This window comes from Caloenas nicobarica, chromosome 22, assembly GCF_036013445.1.
Source record: "Caloenas nicobarica isolate bCalNic1 chromosome 22, bCalNic1.hap1, whole genome shotgun sequence".
In the NCBI taxonomy this organism is placed as follows: Eukaryota; Metazoa; Chordata; class Aves; order Columbiformes; family Columbidae; genus Caloenas; species Caloenas nicobarica.
Genome location: NC_088266.1, coordinates 3,548,832 through 3,558,418, shown reverse-complemented (window position 1 = coordinate 3,558,418; position 9,587 = coordinate 3,548,832).

Below are 9,587 nucleotides of genomic sequence, written 5' to 3'. Positions count from 1 at the left end.
CACTTGAAAGAGCTTGATTTACTTTTTCTGAACTGTGCTATTTCCTTCTTCTTGTTTATGACAGAAATACATAGATCAGCTTAATTTTTGTTCGCTTGATTGGATTTGTTTCAGGTTTTAATGCATTAGTGTGTTGCTGTTAAAGCATGTATAGCAAGCATGTGTAAAACGTTTTAGTTGGAAACATCAAAGCTAATACGAAATCCGTTGGTCATGGATTTTGCAGTTTGCAAAATCTGTGGCTTGCCTGGAGTATCTCTTTCGGCCTTAGAAGGAGTTTTTAAAAAGCACTTCACAAAATCTTCTTGCCTTTTGAGTAAGATTAACCACTCCTTAGAAGTGGTTACATTGAGGTCCTGAGTGGCAGTTTTGGGCAGGCGGACAAACATGATTTTAAAGGCCACTATCTCTTCCTGATCTCAATGAGACTGAAATTAGGAATGAGTGAGGTGAAGAGCACCACAGAAAGCAATCATGGCAATGTGTTGAGAACCTGGTACCTGGCACAAAGAACTGAAATGGAGACCCGAAAATGAGTTACTACAAAAATAGATTATGTCCAGGTTCTTAAGCATAAAAGTAGTCCACTGCCAGGTTCCAGGTGTTCATGGAGCAAAACAGCAGTGACAAACATGATGGTTTCGTGCCCTTTCACAATTCAAATCCTTTATAACACCATTTTGTGATACATTACTAGTCATCTGGATATTCTGGGGATGCAAGGAATGCTTCTATGGAACACCAGTCCACTGCACTTTGTGGTTATACTTCATGCAGTGATAGGCACCATAAAGAAGGCTGCCGTGCTTTGTCTGTTCATTCTGTAGTTGCCAACTTCTGCTTGTCTGGGGGAAAAAAAAATGGGATCTTTCTGTTCCCGGTACGCTTGGTGATGTATGAAAGGCAGTGACCGCAGTTCCCAAGGATAATTGCAACACTGCACGACTATCTCCTGTTACTTTAGTAATTTACTCCCCAGTTTGCGGTGATTACTGGAGGAGTTTGCTTGTGAGAAGGACAGGTGGTCTGTTCGCAAACAGGGGTGACCGAGGCTCAGATGTTTTCTTAGAAGAGAATGAGATAAACAGTTTGGAAACAGTGCAATTTGACAGGCAGCTTTCTGGTGTTCAAATACATTTGAAAAAGGCAGTGGGCATTGATTTAATAGACTGTGCTGTCTCTCTTTTCAGGTTGACTAGAGTTTTTTTGAGATGGTATAGGTGTGTGTGTCTTTTCACAATTCCATTTTCATTTTTTAAAAGAGGGGTGGAAAAGAATGGTGGTGAGGATGACAGAGTGATTGACAACTTGCTTTTAAAGTTTGAGGGAATGAAAGCACAGTCCTGTCAAATCGCACTTACCACTTATCAGCAACTTACGAATTCGTGCTCAGCATGAGACTTATACATATAACCGTCTGACTTGGTGGCTAGACTGCAACTTAGGTCTCCCATCTATGCTGTAATTCTTCTAGGTTAGAAGACAATGTAGATTCTCTGGATGTGTAAACATGGTTTCATCCTTTAGTGCGGACAAGAATAAATTTGCCTGCATAGCCTAGAACCTTTTCATGGCTGTAGCATGATATGTGAACAAATTTTCAGTTGTTAAGCAATGAAACAGTACCTTAAGCCAAGACACTACTGTCAGCCCTGGAGAAAATACAAGTGTGGAGGAGATCTGAGCTGGATTTCCAATCAAGGAAGAGGGGTAAGCATTGTACTCAGCTGGAACCATGTTGCTCTGACTTCTGTAAAAACATTTGCTTTTAAACCTGTTCTCGTTTGGTGTCACGTAGATCTAGTTAATTGTAAAGCATTCTCCAAAAACAGGTGCAGACTACCCCGTCTTGGCAGGAGGATAATTCATTTTGCTAGCAACAAGTTCTTTTTGAGGCTGCAGGTGTATGCACAATGCTGGAAGTTTTTGTTTTCCGGTTTTCTGTTGAGAACTGACTCTGTCCCCTTCAATCATTCCTGCTCTGCCAGACATGATTGTCTGCTGAGAAACAGGAAGGGAGTGTCCGTAATACTTTCAGGACTGAAGCTGGTAGATTGGAGACGAGAAATTTGTTAGCAAAATAACCCAAAGCCTTTGGCAAACTAGGGAAGATGTGATGAGAAATATGCATGCTCCTTTGTTTATATTTCTTCTTATTTTTCTTCAGAGCAAAGAAACATTCAGAAGAATGAGAATGTTGATCTGTATTTGGGCACTAGAAGTCAAGTAGACGTTTCTCACCACTGCATTGAGGCTGCAGCACTTGGTGTAACTCCCAGCCAGAGAGCAGAATGAGGCCGGCTGTGTGCTGCATTCCTGTCAGCCGGGAAGAGAGATCCCAGTCTGAGACAGACTAATCTCTCCTGCCCTTCTTAGCCATCCCAGACACCACCAGTCAGTTCTCCAGTTCCTGCTTCCTGCAGCAGAATAATCTCTGCTCAGGGCTGCAGCACAGCTCTAAGTCTGTGGCTCATGGGATTCCCCATCTTGCTTTGTCAGTGCTCCCTGCTGTGAATCTCCTTCAGAGACACCCACACCTTGAGTTAAGAAGGGAGAAGGAATGAGAGTATTGACGTTCCTCAACAACACTGTCAGAAAGCTGGTAGCTGCTCCATACACACTGCTTGCCATCGCTGTTTAGAAAGAACGAACAAGAAGAGTGACTATCCAGTGGAAAAACAACAGCATCGGCCTCCTGCTGCTTCTTGTATGGATCCTGCGAGCCCTTCACCAGTCACTGCACGTTTGTCATCTCATACTGTAGATTCCCCTCTTAGGCATGAATTAGTGGTGCGTCCTTCTTCAAGGAGTTCAAGTGAAAGTGTGAATACCTGTAGTTCAGCCCTGCCCTTGGGGGATCTCGATCCATCTAGTTTGGAGTCCCTTCAGTCTCTTTTGCAATCCTCACAGGTTTCTGCTAGATTGTACTGTTCAATCCAGAGGCTTAAGCAAGAAACTGCTTTGATGGGGATATGGGGCTCTCTCCCTCTGGAGCCCAAGTCTTCTCCAGTCAGTGGCAGTTTGTGCTTTGCTCCTGATGGTTCAGCTCCCTGTGTCCTGAGCCCAGGAGAACAGCTAGCTGGAGTGAAGACCAGTGCTGCTCAGGCAAGACTGAAATGGGGTGCACCATTCGCTAAAGACTGGAGCCTTAATGCAGTGACAAGGGACTTCTCTGTATCTCACAGATACGGATACATTGACTCAAACACCTGGAGACCCAAGATTTCAGGTGCCACCCAGCCAGAAACCGTCTCTTCTGGGGTGGGCGCTAGCAGGCTAGTGGATACAGAAGATTCCTCCTACAATTGCTCCCCTAATGTCAGATGCCAACCCCAGGCAAAGCCAGCTCTGGCAGCTGGTAGTCTTTATTTTCAGACAAAAAGTCATTCCCCTGAAAAGGTTCTTAAAGGAGAAGAGACATCTGATAGGGCATCCCTGTGTGCTGTATCTTGGAAGAAAGACCTTCCAGCCAGTCTGTATCCAGAGAGTCTGCAGGTGTCAGTAGAGACAGATTTTGGAGGGGCTCAGATGAACGTTGGTGTAGCCATGTATGGGACTCCAAGGGACGTGTGCGTGAGAGTCACTTCTGGAGATAACGAGTTTAGACCAGTCCGGCAGCTTAGTATTAAATCTGTAGAAGTCAACAACTCTGAACATCATGTTAAGTCGAGCAAAGAGTCTAGATCACAAGCATCCAGAATGGCTGTGGTGAGCAGCAGCCAGTCCGGCCTTCAGGTTGAAGAAGGCTTTGTTGAATATTCTGACACAGATTGTGTGAATGTGAGCAGAGAAGGAAGGAGAAACAAAAACTTCCACCAAAGCAGCTGGAGGAATTGTGAAACTCATGCCAATCTTGACCAGTCTGAAGAAACTTCTGTGGAGAGGAGCGCCAAAGAACCACGGTGTTGTGAAGAAGGAAGCCAGGCACAGGAAACTGTGTCCAGAGAGGTGAGGTTGTGCTCACTGTGTAGCATCCCCGTTCATAGATATTGCTTGTGCTTTTTTCCACTTCATGCAAGAGGTGCAGAGTTGAAGTACAACAGTGATGGGGATGCTTGTCCTATGTTTTTTTTGGGCACTGAATGGCCAGAATCTCCTCTCTTGTGGTCCTGCTCCATCCCAACATACACATTTTTCTGTCTCACATGCTTCTTCCTAAAGACCAGCTTCTTAACTTAGTTGTTCTTGGGAATGTAAGCACCTCTTTGTACTTTCTGCATTTACGTGCAGAGGGAAAGCATTGAACTGGTTTTTTACTCTTTGAATAGCTGCAGGGCCCTGAAATTTCAGTTTTGTTGTGTGTTTCCATGTCTGAAATATGGAAGAGTATTCACAGAGCAATGGTAGGGACAGTGTCAAAGGCATCTGACCTAATACACTACCCTGACACAGCACCGTTCTGGTCTCTATCCAAAATGACCTGCCGTGCTGGGCACAGCCAAATTCTTCAACAGAGTAGTGTGAATAACCACGTGAGTTACTGGTTTTCATCTGTTTGCAGGTCTCTGAGAACAACTACTGGTCACTGAAGGTGCATGACCAAAGGTAAAAAGACTCTGTCTATGTGTGAGTGTGCTGGTAGTTAACAGGTGAGGAAAGCTGCTGGAAAGAGGCTAAGGAGCCACGTTCCTGGGGACATTTGGTTTTAAGACTTAACCTACATTGTTCTGCTGTGGTTGGCTCAGGGGCTGTGTCCATTTCTTTTCAAAGGGTTGCCATCTCAAATGGAGTGTGCTCTAAAAATCAATTGCTGTATCTTTTAAATTCTATCTTCTAAATTCAACCTTGGTTGTTGCTAGCAATGAAGAAGCATTGGTATCATATGTGCTACTTTTCAGCGCAGTAAATTCTGGCATGCTTACTGCATAGTTAGCGAAGATCAAAAACTAGGCTTGTCTGTGAGATGGGATGCAAATTTGTGACATGTGGATAAGATACACGTGAGATTGCTTCCAATTTAGCAACAGTGATACCTTAATTTGGTAGGATTTTCACTCTTTAGAGAGAGTAATTTGAAATACCTCTTTTCAGTTTGATGGCTGAACCCTGATTGTCACCTCCTGGCTGTGTTTAACTTTCCGTTCTATTAACTGGAGCTCACTTTTGTATTTTTCTCTTGAAGTTTCCAGCACTCGTGTGACAGACAAATGCTAACTAGGTGTTTCCAAGCATGGCATGGACACATCCTCTGGAAAAGGGCTGCAGCCAGGCAGTTTTACAGACAGCAGCTGCTTCGGAAGGGCCTTGGTGCTTTGCAGCGGGCTGTGCACCAGAGGAGGATGCAGCTGGAGGTGGCCCAGCAGAGATGTGCCTCAGCTCTGCTCGCTGTCAGCTTCCGCAGGGTGAGGACGGGCTAGGGATGATGGAAGTGATGCCATGAGTTTTCTGTTGTGCAGCTGGAGAAAGCAGAAATCCTGTTTGGCTAGGGAGGAGGAAGGGGTACCCTGTGTGAAATTCAGTGATGTGGAGTCCGATATTCTGCCTGCAGCTTGTTCTAATCATGTGGTGTTTCCTTCAGTGGAAGGAAGCTGTGGCAAAACGGAGCAAGAAACAAGATCTGCAGCCTGAGCCATATTCTTATACCCAAAGTTCATCAGTGGGGTTTTCTGGAGTAGGAAGATTAGCAACTATGACAACCTCAGCTCAGCACCAGCTTACGGGAGGATACTCAAAGGAAGCTGAGCAGGCTTGTAGGTAAGCTGAGAGCATTCTCTTTCTGTTATCTTGGACAAATGGAGGTTTATAAAGGGAGAAATTTTTCTCAAATTGTGGGAAACTTGTTTCCAAATCCTTGGATGTATTGCTGCAGATGAGAACTGCAAGAATAATTAGTAACTTAGTTTTAAGAGCTAAACAATCCTATTTTAGAGTTTCTGTTCACTAGTGTTTTCAGTCTGATTTGAGTGTCTGACAGAAAATAACCCTGTGTTATTTCTTGAGTTCAGCTATCACCTGCCTATGTGATGCAGGTGTAAATGAGACTGGAGTGAGGCAATGCTACAGGCTCTAGCAGGACACAGTAGAGGTGTCAAAAGAAACACCTTTTGTTGTGTCTTCTGATTCTGAAGGCAGAAGAACAAGTCCAGACAACAAGAGAAAGTTACCTAGGGAGAAGAAAGGCTCTGGATTCTGTTGTCTGAATGCCTCTTTGGACAGATGGATGTTAACACTTGCTTGTGACTCTTTCAGGGTGGAAGGAGCACTGTGGACACAGCTTCATCGTAAGCAGAGAGGAGATGAGTTGTGCTGCAGAGCTCAAGCAATCAGAGATATGAGACGGCTGGCTGGTAAGCACATGTTCCGTAGCCTTGGAACAGCTTGAAGATAATCACTGTTTCACCATGTTTCTTGGTTTGTGTCTAGTTGTTGCTTTGGCTGGACTTTCAGAACCTGATTCTGCAAATAGCTGGGCCAGTGTCTGTGATGGTGGAGGGTGGCCCGCTCGCTGTGTCATACACCTTCTGCCTTGTCCCCTGTATTAATTCCAGTGCAGCAGATCCTGTTGCTCCAGCACTGTGAGCTGTGTCCCTTAAGTGCCCTTTCTCAGGCAGTTGGAATTCAGCCAGAGGATGTTTGCTGTGTGACACTAAGTTGTTTTAAGATCTTCTAAGTTTATTTTTTCTTCCTGTCAATCTCTTCCTGCCTTGCAACACAGCAGCTTTCAGACTGTGGCGCCTGCAGAAGGAGCTGCTGAGCAAGGAGGAAGCCAGGCTTTTAGAAGCCCGTGCTCTGCTGGAAAAGAAGCAGCTACGAAACATTTTCTCATTGTGGCGTTCCCGATGCTGGGAGGTGGGACAGATTTTAGCACTGACCACTCTGATCCAAAGAAATTTGGTCTCTCGGTAAGCTGATGAGGTCTGGTTTTCATGTGAAAAGTCTGTTCACTGTAAAAGTCCAAGGAATGACAGAGCCAACCCAGACAGCAGGGATGTGTTGTTCCATCTTAAAGCCATCTATTCTTTTGGCTTAGGAGTTAATTAAAACGAAAGTAGAGATAGAAACGTGAAAAGGAACTGCTGTGACCAGAGATGTTAAGGCTTGCCCCCTGTGCACTGCCAAAGCTTTTTGGTCATGACCTTTGACATCCTGAAAGACCAAACCTGCGAGCAACCGCTGTGCTGATGTGCTCTAAGCAGGACAATGGCTCTTTAATTAAATAAACGAATAGATGTTCAGAAGTGAACAGCTTCTTTCTTTCTGGAACTAAACCTAGTCTTGGGAGGTGACATGAGCTTGTACGCTATTCACATGGTTTTCTATGTGGTTTTATTTTCCTTTGGTTTTCTCAGGTGCTTCAGTGCATGGAAGGAATCTGTTGAGCAGAAGGCGCTTTACAGGTGCAGCCTGTCCCGTCTCAGAGCAGGATCACTGAGGAAATATTTCCAACAGTGGGTTCAGATGCTGCAGGTCAGAGATGGTGATAAGCAGGCAATGGTGAACTTCTTCCTCCTACAATGGAGGCAGCATTATGGTGAGCAGCTGGGGGCCTGTGGAGAATCTAAGATTTGGATGTGCTTAGGTTCCTTCCTCCTCTTTTTGTATGGTGAAAAACAGCTGAAAACAGCCTGATAACAGAGAGGCTCAGATGATACAGAATATTAACAAACCAGAGTGGGTAGAGGACTAGTTATTCTGGATGTGTTAGTGAAGCTACAGAGAGATTTGTTGCTGTGCTTCATAAACCTAGCAGAAAGTCTTAAACTTTGCTGAACAGAAGCAGTGTGAGGGCTGTCTGGGCTGGGCTGAGTTTCTTAGGAATGACTTTTGATGAATGTTGTCTCTTGTTACTCTCTGTAACTGGTTAAGGACCAGTTACAAGCTCTGTAGCTGACAAGACTGCAACAAAGAGGCATGAAGATCAGCCCTTGTGGCCAGTGAAGAGATGGTTTCCTGAGAAAACAGGCTGCTCTCTTGATGACTTCTGCCAAAAGGTGCAGCTCCAGAGAGCATATCTGCTGTGGAAAGCAAGGCTGTGCGATCACCACAGAGCTGAGTGAGTGAAAAACAGTCAGTTACTGGAGCCCTGCCCTAATAAATACTGTCCTCTTGGCTTTGCGATCCTTCTGAAATAACCCCTTTCTCCAGCTACTGTCTATCATGTCTGTACTAGTGTCCCCCTCTGGTATCCCTTTCTAGTCACTTTGCCATCTCAATATCTTCTGTCTCAGTTCCTTCTCTCAGGCTTTGGAGCAGTGTAGACTCAGAAAAGCTCTGAAATTCTGGCACCAAAAGTGTCTCATGCTGAAGACAGTTGAACAAAGTCCTAAGCACTCTCACAGGACTGTCTGTGAAGAACCTCTTGCCATGCTTTTTTCTGAGGACCTCTCAACATCTTCTGGCTTTGACAGCAGTGCTCCAGCTACTCTGGCCTCTCAAAGCTCTTTGGAAAAGGTAAGGAGGTCTTGATTCATCCAGACTGCCCATAGGTATTAAGTTGCTGGGATTTTTCAGGGAAAAATTTCTGCTTCAATATGATGCTGTCATCAGCAAGCTATGCTTAGTATTTGGGCCTGTAGAGCACTGAGCCTGTAGGGAGTTTAAATGTAATCAGCAAGTGTAAAGTCACTTCTCTCTGTGCCCTTCCTGGTTCATCATTTAGTGATATGGGGAGGTGCTGAGCTACTGAGGTTCTTCTGTGCACTTGCACCTGTTTGTGGCTGCAGGGTGGAAGGGATGAGGTACAAAGAGCCTCATCACTGAGAAAAGGGGAAATGGGCATGTGCACTGTCTCAGTGATGGTTTGCTGGGTTTGATTACTGGTGGGTTTGGGGTTAACCATTCCCAGACTAGCATAGAAATAACTTTGCCGTCACGTATGTGTGTGCACTCCAGAGCTGTTGCTTGCTAGCCTGCAGCTCCTTTGGATGCATCCTGGATTTCCCTGAATCCTTGCCAAAAAGAGGAGTAACTGGCATGGTTGGAACCGTTAGTTGAGTGATTCAGTTTCCAGGACACTTACCTCACAGCACATTCTTCCCTCCATACCTGCAGGAATACAGTTTTAGTGACAGCAGCCAGCAGAGCTGCTCCTCTGTTCTGACTGCTGAGGATGTCGCACACATGCCGTATCACGGTTCTTTCCTGCACTTACACCAAAGCACAGAGCTGCCAGCTGAGCTGGGTGGGGAGCTGTACTTGCAGGCATCCTTTCCTCCACAGACTGCTGGATCTGGGTGAGTTGGACACTGGTTCCTTGGGATGCCAGTAGCAGCATGGCCCCTTGTTTGGTCTGGCTGAATTGCTTCCTTCTGGCTAGTCCTTCATGTAATCTCGCAGCACCCTTCCACATAGTTTATCCTCTTCTTTCCCTTTTCCCCTGACACTTTCGTCTTGCAGAAGAAATTGGTTTGTGGCACGTCAGTTCCAGTCTTTGGCACTACAAAGTCCAGACAATAATGTCCAGCCTCTCACCAGTTACTCTACATGGGAAGAGGTAAGGCTGAAAAGTGATGTGATGCATGTAAATGGAGAAGTGTTTTCTGCATGGCCCAATTTAGTGAAGAGCCAATCAGCATATGGAAGGTCTCACTGCTGTTCACGCTTTGTTCTTCTCTCATCTCTCTCAGACAGAAGGTTTGGGAGATTGA